The sequence below is a fragment of the Pongo abelii genome, chromosome 14 (assembly GCF_028885655.2).
Source record: "Pongo abelii isolate AG06213 chromosome 14, NHGRI_mPonAbe1-v2.0_pri, whole genome shotgun sequence".
NCBI lineage: Eukaryota > Metazoa > Chordata > Mammalia > Primates > Hominidae > Pongo > Pongo abelii.
In genome coordinates, this window is record NC_071999.2 from 32,399,740 (window position 1) to 32,416,457 (window position 16,718).

A 16,718-nucleotide genomic window follows, 5' to 3' on the forward strand; every position below is an offset into this window, starting at 1 on the left:
GAGACAGACTCAGGATATCAGAGCTGGAAAGAACGATTCAACTGAGGGTTTTCCAACTTCACGGTCTGTGGATAACCATCTGGCTTGCGTAGATAGTGTATGATCCCCTAGATTTGGGAGTGTCTTGTGACCTCCTAGATCTGGGGGGTAGTGTGTGTCCCCCTGGATTTAGGGGTAGTGCATGACCTCCTGGATTTTTGTGCAGATGAAGAAACAGGCCCAGACAGGTGACACGGCTTGCCAATGGCCAGACCCGGTTGGTGAAGGACTCAGACTCTCTGTCTTCTTTCCTGAGCAAAATACGTCATTATCTCTTCCAGAGCATGGACAACTGGCTGTGACTGCTCACTTTTCTTCCAAATCTGGGGTTTAAGGCCTGAGTTTTTCATGACCGTGGCATTTGATACAGAGATGTGCTGGCTTCTGAAACAGAGCGGCCTCAGCTTTCCTACTGCTTCATCTACTTCTGAGATAAAGACAGCCTTATGGGCATGGTTGCTCACACCTATAATCCCAGCCCTTTGGGAGGCCAAGATAGGAGGATCACTTGAGGTCAGGAGTTCGAGACTAGCCTGGCCAACATGGTGAAACCCCATCTTTACTAAAAAAAAAGAAAAGAAAATACTAAAATCAGTTGAGTGTGGTGGTGTGTGCCTATAATTCCAGGTACTCGGGAGGCTGAGGCAGAAGAATCGCTTGAACCCAGGAGGCGGAGGTTGCAGTGAGTCGAGATCCGCCACTGCACTCCCGCCTGGGCAACAGAGTGAGACTCTGTCTCAAAAAAAGAGACGGCCTTATGGTTTGGTTAGAATGGGGAAGGGCAGCAGGGCTGAAGGGAATTACCAAGACTAGATGCACACTTGCTTATGAATCAGAACATTACACTTCTATAAGACCAAGTCTCATATATGCATTTTTAAGCTGGTACTGCCTCACGGTCGGGGACCAGCCTCGGATACTCCCCAGCGAAAACATCCAGGGAGAGCGTGGCCGCCACGACACACCTCAGGCCTTGCTCAGGGACACAGAGGAGGAAAGGGGTGATGCCTGGGAAGGGCCTCCTCCTCCTGGAACATAGACCCAAGAAGGTCTAGTGAAGCTCCAGAAGCCAAATCTCCCACGCGCCCACGTCTGGGTACCCACCCACGACTGGCATCACTTAGTCATTTTTATATTTAAATCGCCAGAAGCCTGAAAACTGTAGAAAAGACTTGTCCCAGGTGATTCACTGGGGATCCTAGCCACAGTCTTTTACTTTCATCCTCAAAGGCCTATGATGACAAACATAGCCAGGCTCAGCCCCAGCCCACCTGGCAGGTAAAGACAGCCAACGGCACGCCATGGAAGCTCAGATGCCTCCAGTTTACGGAGCTCCAACGCTCTGCTGGGTTTGTACAGGAGCTCATGGTTGAAAGAGGCAGCCTCCATTGGAACAAACACCAATCAGACATTGTGGAAAACAGAGAACATCCCCCGAGGAATTTTTAGGTGGGGCTTCCTACCTAAGGAGATGAATACAGTATCATCTCTCACCTGCACTCCTGAAAGTGTCATATCTGGTTCTGTTCTTCATGATCTAACCCTCCTTCTAATCTTTTCTCCACCTGGCAGCTAGGATGTTCTTTGTTTATAAAAACTGGTTAAAATACACATAACATAAAATTTACCATTTTAACCATTTTTAAGTTGAAGTTCAGCAGCATTAAGAACATTCACATTGTTGTGCAACCAGCACCATGATCCATCTCCAGAACTCCCTTCATCTTCTCAAATAGAAACTCTGTGCTCATTAAACAACCACTCCCCATTCCTGCCTTCCCCAGCCCCTGGCAACCACCATTCTATTTTCTGTCTCTAGGAACCTGACTGTTCCGGTACCTCACATAAGTGGAATCTTGCAGTGTTTGTCCCCTTGTGCCTGGCATAGCATGATGTCCTCAGAGTTCATCCAGTCGTAGCGTGTGACAGGATTTCCTTTGTTTTTAAGGCTAAATCATATTCCACATTTTGTGTATCTGTTCATCCGTTGATGGATACTGGGTGGTTTTAGAATATTCTTTGCAAAAACGCAAGTCTGATTGTATGACTGCAGGTGGGATGAGGCCCAAATCTTTAAAAAGCCATCAGGCTGTGCCCCCTTTGCAGGATCACCAGCCTCCCTCCATCCCAGGCCCCCAGTGTCCTCTCATTCCTCTGGGGCCTGGGCCTGGGAAGCTGTTCCCACAGCTTTTCACCTGGTTAACTCCCCGCGCCAGTCCAATCCAAACCCAGGGTCCCATACAAGTCAGAAGCTCAGCCTCCTCTCTCAGGGCCCCTTGTGCTTCCTCCCAGCACAGCTCAGACCTGTAATTACACATCTGGTTCTGTGGGGGACCCCTGTTTCTGCCAGCAGACTCCAAACCCAATGTTTAGCTCACCCCGGCAGTCCTGAATGCCTGACAGATAGGCGGCGCTCCACAGATGTGAATGTGATGAAAGACTAAATGTTGGAAGGAGCATGGGGCTGGAGCCAGGCTAAATTAATTAATTAATTAATTAATTTATTTATTTATTTATTGACAGAGTCTTGCTTTCTCACCCAGCTGGAGTGCAGTGGTGCAATATTGGCTCACTGCAACTTCCACCTCCTGGGTTCAAGCAATTCTCTTGCCTCAGCCTCCCGAGTAGCTGGGACTACAGGCATGCACCACCATGCCCGGCTAATTTTTTGTATTTTTAGTACAGATGGGGTTTCGCAATGTTGGCCAGGCTGGTCTCGAACTCCTGCCCTCAGGTGATCTGCCCACCTCAGCCTCCCAAAGTGCTGGGATTACAAGTGTGAGTCACCATGCCTGGCCATTGCTTGAAGAATTTAGAGAATAAAACACCAGCACAGCACCCAGCATATAGTAGACGCTCAGCAACATCACCGCCCTTCTTTTCTCTTACCCTAAATCTATTCTGAAGGGAGATATGGGTGAGAACACATTTGCTCCCATAATTACCCTGAATTGTATTGGCTGACATTTAAAGCGGCATTTCCCTTGGAGAGAAGAATGGTGGAAAGGGTCTGGGGCCTTGCGTACCTTATAAGGTCCAGAAACCCTCTTGGCAAGGCCTGAACACCCTACCTCAGCTCCATCAGCATTACCACCACCTGACCTTGTCCTGAGCCATAAGCCCTGGTGTTAGCTGGGGATGCAGGAGTGAGGGCTTGGGGCAGGGGTGAATTCTCCCTAGGACTGGGCAACTTGAATGACACCCAGCAGGAGAAAGCCTCAATATGATTGTGTAAGAGCACAGTGGTTCAGGAATCCCTTTTTTCCTACACTGTCCTGAGCAGGCTGAGCTCAGAACCATGAACATCTGCACACACGGGCAGCTGGCCCCGTCACCGGCCTCCAGGAGCAGTGCCCCCACCATTATTAGTCATTACTAGAGCAAATATTAGTACAAGTACACACACAATTGCAGAATCATTGCTCTGATTGGAAACACTGGTATGGAGCCTTGCAAGCATTCACTGGGTGAGACAGAAACTGTGAACTTGTTTTTCTAGGCTCAGACACTTCTTTCAGATCCAGGGCTGACAAAGGAAGGCCCATTATGTGGGGCACCTCCCCCAGGACTTCCTCTTCAAATATCAGCTGGATCAGGTTCCTTCTATGCAAATCATTTGCGCATTTATCCTGCTTTTCATTAACATAATATCTCCTGAGCCATCACCCTAGCCTCTCTCCTTTAAGCATTTCACAGTCAAACGGAGCTCAGCAGAAAGAGGGATGATACCAGCGTCTTTGTTAAGGCGGTAGTCTTTATTCGTGTCTCCTCTGCCTGCTATATATTACTGTATGCCATAGCCACATCCAAAATTCTTTATTTTTTAGTAAATAACAAAATAAAGCTGAGATGAACTACTCCTGGATTCAGAAGCCCCAAAATCTCAAGGGAATTGTGAATTTTACCTGTATGCACACAGTGCACAATACTATGCTTGTTATCTATGAGACAGGCCAGATACTAGGTAGAACCTAAGAATAAATTGTGCAGGGGATGCGTTCTTTGCCAAAGACACTTATTACTGAGGACACATCTCCTCTGGATGGAGAGTTTATTCTGTGTAGGAGGGGGCTGAAGTGGGGGTTTCTACATCACCCTTTCTTCTGTGAGACCATGCTTCATTGCTTTGCCAGGTAGGGTCAGGTGGATGGGGTGGGCACCCCCACAGTCCTATTCTGCTACTGACCACTTCCTCCCAATGGCACCTTTTTACAGTTTCTCACTTGATTTGTGCACACAAACACACAGGAATGCTCTTCTGGGGTCTGTATATGGTGATGTTGGCGTGTTTCCAATTCATTCTTCCTTTGTACCAGCACTTAGTAGGGAAACATAGGAGAGAACTCACTCGATGTTGTTAAGCTGAATTAATTTCATGTTTTGGGGTGGGAGGTAGGGACTTTCTGACTTCAAAGAGCCTTTGATTCTTATGTGATAAAACAAGGTACAAAACCATATATAAGATATAATCTTAGCTATGAATACAACCAACCCTAACACACACACAAACACACACACAGGCTTGTGCATATATGCAATTTAAAAAAAGACTTCATACTGATACATCATAATGTTAAGACAGCTTCTTCTGAGCGGCTGGGATTATCATTGGTTTTTTATTTTTTATTTCAAAATGTCTATAGAAGCCTATATTACTCTTGTAATCAAAAAAGGTTACAAGGGTAACCTTTTATTTTGTTTCTTCTATAAAATAAAATATTTTAATGTTTTTCCTCTATAAAAATACCCTGGAAACTGATTAATTCTTAAGTAGTCATCAGGCAAATTTTTCAGAGGAATTAACAGCTAGCTTAGAGCAAGGCATTGGAGAAATAGAACATGACATTAATATTCTAGGTTGAGGGAAAGATAGAGTGGTGACAGGGAAGAGGAGACGAGCATGGCCATGCAGAATGATCTTACCAATGCCATGGCTTTCTTACTGGTGTTTATCTGGGACACACACATACACACAGCCTCTTCTTCTGCCACCTCCTAGTTCTGACACTCAGTCCTGAGCAGCCCTCAATCCAGCAGCTGGAATACCTCCATGCCCAGGCTTTAAGGCCATAATAAAACTAATACTTTCTTAGTCTATTTTGTGCTGCTATACCAGAATACCTAAGAACATAAACTTTATAAAGAACATAAACTTTTTTCTCACAGCTCTGGAGGCTGAGTAGTCCAAGATCAAGGTACCGTCATCTGGCAAGGGCCTTCTTGCTGAGTCGTCATGTGGCGGAAGATGGAAGAGCAAAAAAGAATCCAACTTCTGCTGTCAAGCCCTTTTAAGACAGTATTAATCTATTCTAAAGAGCAGAGCCCTTGTTACCCAAACACCTCCAACACTGTTGCATAGGGATTAAGTTTCCAACATATGGATTTTGAGGGACACATTCAGATCATAGCAGATATTAGCAGTCAAGGTCCAACCAGGAAAATGAAAATATCTCCAAATATTTAAAATGAGGAAAATGAATTTAGGAACTGGCTTCATAAATGAAGGAAGAGCTAAGAGGCCAACAGGGACCATGAAGCCACTGAGAGATTAGTACCAGCAGGAAGCCACTCCATGCACTTGGATTGATCGTTTCTGGTAAACCCAAGTCTAAAGAAACCGCAGACGGAGGGAAGGAATACCCTGGTTTCTCCCTTCCTTCCTCTCGTCTTCTACCAGCACCTCCCATGCCAAACCCAGCTGGCAGCAGCTGCCCCTGAATCCCACTGTGATACCAAGCAGGGCAGGGGAGGGAGGAGTAACAGGTCTGAGGGCAGGGAAGCTACAGACTGGACATCACCTATCATTGGGTCAAAGAGCCTGTGAGCTGCCAGCTTGTCCCTTTCCCTGCCACCCTACCCCCCTGCCTGTTAGCAGGATGCACTTGAATCATGCCAGGTCATTTTTTCCTAGTTTATATCACCTGCCAGATTACAAAGATGAAAATGTTACATTAGTTAAAAACGACCTTGTAGTCATTTTCATAAATGAGGGAACTGAAGTTTCAGAATGGCAGTCCCTCTCAGCCCTTGCTTCCAAGTTCCACCAAACTGAGAACAACTTCAGGGGCCAGAGAGGATCAGCTTTATAACTGAAGCTCATATGAAAACTAGTCTGCCCCTGAGCAAGGTAGGGGCTTTCTTCTCCCCTTCCCAAAGTCACCAACTGGAAGTCCTGATTGCCAGCAGGCCGAGGAGCAGGAAGGGGAAGTCCTGTAACTCAGGAGGGGCGTCCCCAAGGGCATATAGATCCAAGGAATAGGAGAGGAGGGCTGGGGCTGGTGTTGCTTTTTGGGCACAGTGATCTTACCTCTGCCACTGTGGTCCAATAGACAGAGGGTCTTGCTAACTAGATTACTATCTCTCCCTTGTAGGGGAGTGCTATGCTTTGAATGTCCATCCCATCCAAAATTCATGTTGAAATTTAATCCTCAAAGGGGCAGTATTGAGAGGTGGGGCCTTCACGAGATGACTGGATCATGAGAGGGCTCTACCCTCATGAATAGATTAATCTATTCATGGACTAGTGAATTAATGCGTTATCATGATAATAGGACTGACTGCTTTACAGGAAGTGGAAGAGAGACCTGAACTAGCATGTGAGCTTGCTCAGCCCCTCACATGTGATGCCCTGCGCTGCCTGGGGATTCTGCAGAGAATCCCCACCAGCAGGAAGGCCCTTACCAGATGCAGCCGTTTGACCTTGACCTTCTAAACCTTCATGACTGTAAAAAAGAAATTTTTTTTCTTTATAAATTACTCAGCTTCAGGTATTCTATTACAAGCAACAGAAAACAGATTAGGACAAGGAGTGAAAGAAGAGGTGAGGCATCTGAAGCTCCCTTTATAATATTTCCCTGAGTGGTACAAATGTACATAGAAGATCCTATTTTATGAGCCAAGGCAGGAATTAAAGAAATGAAACAGGAGGGAGGCCTCCTCCCACCCACACCTCCACCCTCAACTGTGAAGATAACTTGGAGCATTTGGGGGCTCCCTCAGCATTGAAGTTGTAGTCATGATAGAAAAAAAGGCTACCTGGAGCAAATTGAGTAGGACAAAATAAACCCACCCATACCTGATAACCGAGAGATAATCTGTTTATCTCTCATAAACCTCATTTAGCCTCATGTTTACATTTATTTCCAGTTCCTCAGATGGTCCTATTTTTGATAGGTAAATGTAATACAAATGGATCATACATATGTATAGTTTTAAATTCTGCTTTAAAAAAATAACATTATGTTATATATTGTATATTAGTAAGTTTTCTTCTAAAACATTGTATTAGTAGTTTTATAGCAGGTCATCGAATGGCTGCTCAAAATTTAAACTTAGATTGTAAGACTTGCTCTACACAGTGTAAAAATATGGTCATACCTCGTCTATTAAAGCTGCAATTACTTTTGCACCAACTTGTTTTTTGTTTGTTTGTTTTGTTTTGTTTTTGAGACAGAGTCTTGCCCTGTCGCCCTGGCTGGGGTGTAGTGGCACGACCTTGGCTCACTGCAACCTCCATCTCCCAGGTTCAAGCAATTCTCCTACCTCAGCCTCCCGAGTAGCTGGGACTACAGGCATGCACCGCTACACTCGGCTAGTTTTTTGTATTTTTAGTAGAAACGGGGTTTCCCCATGTTGGCCAGGCTGGTCTCGAACTCCTGACCTCAAGGGACCCATCCACCTCCGCCTCCCGAAGTGCTGGGATTACAGGCGTGACTCACCGTGCCCGGCCTATATTCTTTTGAAATTAACTGCTGAAGCATCCCAGGCCCTTTGAGCGGAAAGTCCAACTTGTCCCTCTCAAAATTCCCCGCATTTCACCCAAGTTGTCCGAGAATGCTGGATCCTTCCTCAGCCCCTAGAGGACTCCAGGTAACAGGCTAGCAAAATGACAGCCGGCGCTCCAGCCTGCAGTTCCCGGTGGTTGCCATGTGGTGTCAGTGTTGAAGAGTAGTCCTGTACACTGCAGCCGGCAATGACCATGCATCCTGGGATGTCCCTCCGCGTCTAGCCCCTTTTAGTTTACATTTCCATACTCAGACATTGCCCTCTAAGACACAGCCACTGGGCAAGGCTTTTACGGGTCGGAGGTACTTCCAAGGTCAGCCATATACTTAATGCTCTGGAATCAATTCCACTACCAATTCTTTGGCCCTTGTTGTGAAATTGGGACATGAAACTTGAATCTCCTTCCTGTAGGATAACTATTTCAAGGTCTTGTTCACTTCCCTCTTACTAGATTTGAGTCCCCCTTTTGTACGTTTCTAATTTCAAATCAGACCTTTCTAATTTCAAATTTGAGAAAGTGGTGATTGGACTGCTGGCCCCTTTAGAAAACTCTGAGCTTCTCAGGGAAATCAGCCCACTTCTTCCCCAGCCAACAGCTGTGCAAATCAAGGACTATGTCAGATTTTGCTAAGCCATTCAGGGAAATGAAATGTTTTATGGTCCTTTTTTTTTTTTTTTTGGTAAAATGGGTGCCTCCTTGTCCTCTGTTTATAAGAGACCACTGACACAATTCTTTATAATTGAAGATCTATTTCAGTGTGATTTTCTATACCTGTCTTGAAATTTCTTTCTAAATAAAAATCTCATCCTCTATGTACCCCCATGACCTGACAGTTGTTCTATTGCTGGACTTGAAGTTGTTACGTTTTAAAAGTCATAATAATAAATAATGCTGACTTTTGGCTTAAAGATGTCAAATTGTCATGTGTTTATTTCCACTCCCTCCTGGTATCTTACTGAAATATATGACAACAACAAAGAAGTAAACAATGGGGGAAATCTCTGGCAGAGAGAGATAGTGGGAAAACATACCATTGATAGAGAAGAAACATGGAGACGTTCTGATGTAGTAATAATGGCTATGTGGGTTTACTGTGCACCCAGCCCTGCTCAATGCCTTTACATGCATGCATCATCTCACCAAAGAATATGAGATTGGTGGAAGCTCCAAGCAGATGGAACTGGACTGCTGGGCACATGATATGGTTTGGCTCTGTGTCCCCGCCCAAATCTCATCTAGAATTGTAATCCCGACATGTAGAAGGAGGGACCTGTAATCCCCATGTGTGGAGGTAGGGAGGTGATTAGATCATAGGGGCAGTTTCGCCATGCTGTGCTCCGAATAGTGAGTTCTGACAGGTCTGATGGTTTTATAAGGGGCTCTTCCCCTTTCACTTTCTCTTCTCGCTTCTGCTGCCTTGTGAAGAGAGTGCTTGCTTCCCCTTCTGCCATGATTATAAGTTTCCCGAGGCCTTCCCAGCTTGCAGAACTGTGAGTCAATTAAACCTCTTTCCTTTATAAACTACCCAGTCTCAGGGAAGTTCTTTATAGCGTATGAAAATGGACTAATACAGCACATCAAGCAACACGCCTGTTTCTCCTTTTTCACACAGGAAAAGAAGAGGAGGGCTCCTCTGAGACCTAATTGGATGCATTTCCCAGCTTAGCCCAAGTGTGGGCTGCTCATGGGGTGTTGTGAGGGTGTGGGGAGGGTTTGAAGGGCAAATGTGTCAGTGCGCTTCCGGGACCCCTCTCCAAGCCAGGCACCCAAAGGCAGGACCGGGGACTCAGTCTACTCATGAGGACGAAGCTCAGCTTGGAAACCCAGGTACTCCACCTCCTCAGAACTCCTTCCAGCGATGCGGGGACAAGGTGATGCAGCGCCCTTCCCGTTGTCTGAACTCCAGCAGGTGCAGAGTGAGCACTTTGGTTGGAAATGCTTGACTGCAAGCTGTCTCCTGGGCTTATCTCACAGGGGCCCCACAGTGCCCCAACCCTCCAGCAGGTGCCTGGACCCCCTGCCATGCTGTTTCACTTGCCAGAATCAGGGGAACTCCTTTTCCTGGCTGGGCCTTTTCTTCTTTCCCAGTGAGCTGGGAGGTGAAAATTTTAGGACTCTATGAACAGAGACCAGTCAAGGCTCCTTATGGTTTTGTCCTTACTGCCCTTGATTTTCAGTCCAAAACCATTTTCAAGGACAACCTGCCATGGCCTCCACTGGCTCAGCGTTCTGCCTGAAGGAGAGCTGCCTTCAGCAGCAGATCTCAATTGCCCACCTTTTGGAGGTGGACCAAGGGGTCTTGCCTGCAACCAAATGATAACCTCAAAGTGGACCAGGTGTTTTCTTTACCTCATTTATAACCTGGGGTATAAATGATTGGCAGTGGAAGGTCAAGCCGTACCTCCTGTGATAAATTTGGGCAGGTTAAATGGACTGATCTGTTTCTGTTCATCCACAGTAACATCATGCAGCCGCCCAGCAACATATTTGAACAAGAGTTTTGCAATCATCACACGTAAAATCTTTCTGTTGGAAAAAGGCACACATATACCTTAGTAGAATATATTTGTTAATTGCTATTTGTTAGCTTCATCTTTTCTTCAAAATGGAGGAGAAATTATTACTTTGATAATGGGTAGAGGGGTTTCAGGCTTAAAAAGAGGAACTTTCCAAGGGTATTAAGAATAAACACAGCGGCCGGGCGTGGTGACTCAGGCCTGTCATCCCAGCACGTCGGGAGGCCGAGGTGGGCAGAACACGAGGTCAGGAGATCAAGACCATCCTGGCTAACACGGTGAAACCCCGTCTCTACTAAAAATACAAAAAATTAGCTGGGCGTGGTGGCGGGTGCGTGTAGTCCCAGCTACTCCAGAGGCTGAGGCAGGAGAATGGCCTGAACCCGGGAGGTGGAGCTTGCAGTGAGCCAAGATCGCGTCTCTGCACTCCAGCCTGGGCAAGAGAGAGACTCTGTCAAAAAAAAAAAAAAAAAAGAATAAACACAGCCGGGCAAAAACTGCTGTCTGCCATCTGCAGCCACACATGATGCTAGTTATTGAGGAGAGTGTGTCCATCTGGAATCAGATGCAATTGCTGAGGGAACTACTGATGCTTGTATACCATGGCATGTAATACATGGAAACAGACAATAACAACACAGAATCACTGGATGTTTGTGGAGAATCAGCACCTCGAAGGAAAGAAAGGATTTCAAGCAATCAATATAAATACCTGTCCCTACATATTATAGAGTTATTTCAGGAAACAAGAAATAAGACAATTATAAGTAGTATTCTTAGAAATATCCAGGCATGGCCTGGCGCAGTGGCTCACGCTGGTAATCCCAGCACTTTGGGAGGCTGAGGCAGGCAAATCACTTGAGGCCAGGGGTGCGAGACCAGCCTGGCCAACATGGAGAAACACAGTCTCTACTGAAAATACAAAAATTAGCCAGTCATGGTGGTGCACACCTGTAGTCCCAGCTACTCGGGAGGCTGAGGCAGGAGGATCACTTGAACCTGGGAGGTGGATTGCAGTCAGCAGAGATTGTGCCACTGCACTCCAGCCTGGGCAATAGAGGGAGACTCTGTATGTGTGTGTGTGTGTATATATATGTGTGTGTGTGTGTGTGTGTATGTGTGTGTGGGTGTGTGTGTATAGTTTTTGGATATGTATATATCCAAGCAGATATTCCTTCAATAAAGCAAGAGTAGACTTGGAAAAGAGCAATTAGATAAGAAAGAAGCATATTTTAGAAATTAAAAAATTCAAATGGAAACAAAAGATGATATACCCATACAATGAAATACTACTGAGGAATAAAAAGGGGAAAAAATTACTGATACACTCTATGACGTGGATAAACCTCAAAAGCATTATGTTAAGCTAAGGAAGCCAGTTGCAGAAAGTGCATGCTATATGGTTTCTTTCATATAAAACTCGAACACAAGCAAAATTAATTGATGATATTAGAAATCGTTTGTGATTTCTGGGGAGGGGTCATGAATTGACCAGAAGGATATGAAAAAACTTTCTGGGGTCATGGAAATGTTTTATATCTTGATTGAATGGCTATACGGGTTATATGTATGCATTCATTACAACTGACTGTGCACTTAAAATTTGTGCATTCTATTTTATGAATATTATACAGCAATTTAAGAAAAGTGGCAAAGACAAACATGAATGAACTCCCCTCTCAAAAACAACAGCAGCAACAGCAAAACACCTTTATATATACTCTGACTTATAGTAATTCAGCTGAAAACTGAATTAGTGAATTAGAGGAAAAGGTGATGGAAGTCGAGAGATGGTGAAATATAAATCCAGTGTCACCATCATTTGTATAATAGGAATTTCATGATGAGAGAATAGAAGGAAAAAACTCACTGAGAATATGTAATAAATTGTTTCCTGAGTGGAGAAAAAGAGGTCATTGAATGCCAAGTAGGAATTCTCAAAAACTACCTCCAGCCTGGGCAACACAGCAAGACTTCATTTCTATTAAAAAAAAAAATAGCCAGATGTGGTGGCACACACCTGTAGTCTCAGCTACTCAGGAAGCTGAGGTGGGAGGATCGCTTGAGCCCGGGATAAGCCTGCAGTGAGCTGTGATAGTGCCACTGCACTCCAGCCTGGGTGAATGTATAATGTACGCTTTCATTAATAGTGCACAAGAGGTAAGACTCTGTTTCCAAAAAAAAAAAAAAAAGAAAAGAAAAAGAAAAAGAAAGAAAGAAAAGAGAGACAGAAAAAAAGAAAAACTACCTAAACATAGTCTGATGAAATTTCTCAATCCTATGGTTAAAGGGAAAAATTTATAAGCTTCATGACAGGAAAAAAAAAATACCATCATAGAAAAGAGAATCAAACTTTTAACTTACAAACCAAATGCTAGAAGACTGTGAAACCACGTTCCTAGGGTTTCCTCTTGGAAAGGATTGTTAGTAGCTTTCCATACCCACTCAACTTATCTATCCTGTGTCAGGGCAAAGGAAGGCACAGTCAGCATCCTACTCACATACCTCCTCTGCTAAAAACAAAACAACAGTAAGAAACCTGAAGGCCAGGCACGGTGGCTCACGCCTGTAATCCCAGCACTTTGGGAGGCCCAGGCAGGTGGATCACGAGGTCAGGAGATCGAGACTATCCTGGCTAACACGGTGAAACCTCGTCTCTACTAAAAATACAAAAAATTAGCCGAGCATGGTAGCGGGCACCTGTGGTCCCAGCTACTTGGGAGGCTGAGGCAGGAGAATGGCATGAACCTGGGAGGCAGAGCTTGCAGTGAGCTGAGATCACACCACTGCACTCCAACCTGGGTGACAGAAAAAAAAAAAATTTTTTAAAAACATCAAAATAGGGCAGGCGCAATGGCTCACATCTGTAATCTTAGCACTTTGGGAGGCTGAGGTGGACAGATCACGAGGTCAGGAGTTTGAGACCAGGCTGGCCAACATAGTGAAGCCCCATCTCTACTAAAAATACAAAAAAATTAGCTGGGCCAGGTGGCGTGAGCCTGTAATCCCAGCTACTTGGGAGGCTGAGGCAGGAGAAGTACTTGAACCCCGGAGGCAGAGGTTGCTGTCTGAGCCGAGATTACATCACTGCACTCTAGCCCAGGCAACAGTGGTAGACTCTAGATCAAAAAAAAAAAAAAAAAAAAAAAAGCATCAAAATAAATAATTCAGAAAAGATGAAGACAAAAAACAGTAATAAACAATAAGACCTGTAAAGTTTAAGTAATTATTGGTAACAGGGCTGTTCAGTACATTTTAAAGCTTTTTTTTTTTTTTGGCTTTGTTCTTTCTTTTCTTTTTTTTTTTTTTTTTTCTGGAGACCGAGTCTCACTCTGTCGCCCAGGCTGGAGTGCAGTGGTGAAACCTCAGCTCACTGCAACCTCTGCCTCTCAGGTTCAAGCGATTCTCCTGCCTCAGCCTCCAGAGTAGCTGAGGTCACAGGCATGCGCCACCAAACCCCACTAATTTTTTTGTATTTTCAGTAGAGACGGGGTTTCACCATGTTGCCTAGGCTGGTCTTGAACTCCTGACCTCAAGTGATCCACCTGCCTTGGTCTCCCAAAGTGATGAAATTACAGGCGTCGGCCACTGTACCTGGCCTTTAAAGTGTTCTTAAAGTAGAAGAGGCATCATGTAAAAAAAATAATAACATCAATCTAAACATTTAGATGATTTCAGCAGAGCTGGAAATACCCAGCAGGGGAGGCAGAGAGGAATTAGAAGTATGTGAATCACCCTTTTTTAAGTTGGGGGAGTTATTTATATTGTTTAATTCTTGACACTGATGAAAACTACATGTTCAGATATGTCTGCTAGAATTGAAACAGGATTTTAAAAATGTTTCATTTCCCACTTTAGCAGCGCATACACTAAAATTAGAATGACACAGAGCACGGCCCCTGAACAAGGGTGACCTGCAAGTTTATGAAGTGTTCGATATTTTTGATGACTGGATAAAGAAAATCTGGTATATTTACTCCTTGGAATATTATTCAGCCATAAAAAGCATGAAATCCTGTCATTTGTAGCAACATGAATGGCACTAGAGGACATTCTGTTAAGAGAAATAAGCCAGGAACAGAAAGTTAAACACCACATGGGATTCATTAGATTCTTATAAGGAGTGTGCAGTTCACAATAGAGTTTGTGCATCTATGAGACTCTAATGCTGCCAATGATCTGATAGGAGGCAGAGCTCAGGCTGTAATGCTTGCTGGCCTGCAGCCTGCCTCCTGCTGTGTGGGCCAGTTCCTAACAGGTCACGGACTGGTACAGGGATCCCTGCTCTAGAACAGTTGTATAATGTACGCTTTCATCAATAGTGCACAATAACCATTTCATTGTAACTGCAGCAATACTGCATATTTTAATTTTAAAAAATTAGCGGCCGGGCGCAGTGGCTCACGCCTGTAATCCCAGCACTTTGGGATCACGAGGCCAGGAAATGGAGACCATCCTGGCTAACACGGCTAACAAAACAAAACAAACAAAAAAAATTAGCCAATTTGTTAAAAATAAGAGTACTTAGGGGTAGCACTTCATTAATGTTGAAGTCTAACATTTTTTCTATATACTTATTTTTGTCAATTATGATTCCATTTATTTAAACTGTAGAACATATATGGAATTGGGGGAGATTGTTTTTGTTTTTGCTATTTATATAACTTGTATAAGTTGCTTTGTAAGTCTTTTACTCATTTTTCTAAGAAACTTAATATTTTTCTTGTTGATTTTCATAAACTTTTCACATATTAAAGACATTAATTCCTTATCCTATTTCATTCAAATATTTTCCCAGTTTTTCATTTGCTTTTCAATAGTGCCCTTTGACATATTCAGAATGATTCAATTTGGTCTTAAAATTTATTTGTGCTTAGATAAGTTCTTATGCATCTAAAAATCAGATATGCATATTTGCTGGTTTTTGTTTGTTTACATTTTACTCTATATTCTATGTGAAATTTTAACCTGTATTATGAAATGGGACTTTAACTTTATTTCCCCAAATAAGTAATAATTTGTACAACACTGATACAGTCCTGAACTCAAATTCTGGCCCAGAGATGAATTCTTGCTTGACCTTGGACAAGTTACTAAATCTCTTTTAACATTGCTTTTATCATCTGTAAAATGGAGATAATAACACCTACTTTGTAGAGTTATAATGATTAAATAATATAATAAATGCGAAATTCCTAACAAGTATCCTGTTTAATAACTGAAGAGCCTGAGATTTTACCCTACTTGCCAGCTGACAAGTTAGCCTGACAGTTTCACAGATGCTGGCAGAAGACAGGAGACTCCTGGATCAGAAACAAAGAACTTTATTATTATTTAATGCACAGCAGGCAGCAAGAGCATCACCATATGTGCATCAGTTCTCCTTGACTGAAGTCCCATGGTGGTGAAAGGATGAGCCCAGATAATTACCTAAACATGCAGTGGGTTGCATTATAGGAGAGGAACTCTGAGTTTAGCTTATCCAAATCTTCTAAAGCGTTCAGTAACCATGCCTGCCCTTTGCTCTGTGGGAGCACCTCTTTCTATTTTCCAAGGCTGTTTGCTAAATGAACAGCCATAAAAAGATAATCTAAAACAAAGGAGAGTTAGTCCCCCACAAGACTTGCAGAAAAGTGAAAGACCCATGGAGAACTGTCTCCCGACACCTGCATGTTCAATAAATGGAATTGTGTTTGTTATTATCTACTAAATTATTGTATACATCTGTCTTTGGGCTTTCTACTCTCTTTTATTTTATTGGCACTATGTTTATGTAATCTTATGTTCCATGAGAAAAATCTATGTTAATTTTAAAAAAATTACTTTTATATAAAAGCTGAACAGATGACGAATTTAAATAACGTCGTATATAGCAAAGTTAAACAACTTTGCTATATATGGTTTCGGTTATGGCAGAAAAATTCGTTCACATGGAAATCATCCCCCACTTCCTTTTGTGCTCTAAATACATAACAATGATAGACAAAACATCTTCAGCAACATGTGAAAGACATAACTATCTCAAAAACAAGATCAACGTGTCTGGGAACCAGAGTCAGCATACAAATGTGAAGGCATTATTACATAAAACCACAAGCCTACTGGGCTCCAGATCCAGAAGCAGGCAAAATTGGCCACAGGGCTGCCACAGTACACTACTATAGGGGCAGCATTCATATTGCTGGGTTTTTTAAAAAATATTTTTATTTTTCTCTTTAGAAAAAGCAGGAGAGACACATTGTTATCTATGTGAATGGCCTCTCCTGGAGCACAGCTCCACTGGAGGGAGGGATCTGGAACCAGTTTCATTCATAAAGCAGCCTAGAAAACAGTGTGACAAAGTTGAGAACGCTGCTGATCTGGACTGTGTTGGTATG

General features: G+C 43.6%; 1 pseudogene; it reads left to right on the forward strand.

Annotated features, from left to right (window-relative positions):
- Positions 1 to 14,190: 14,190 nt before the first annotated feature.
- Positions 14,191 to 14,285, forward strand: LOC112128630 (U6 spliceosomal RNA; annotated as a pseudogene).
- The last annotated feature ends 2,433 nt before the right edge of the window (positions 14,286 to 16,718 follow it).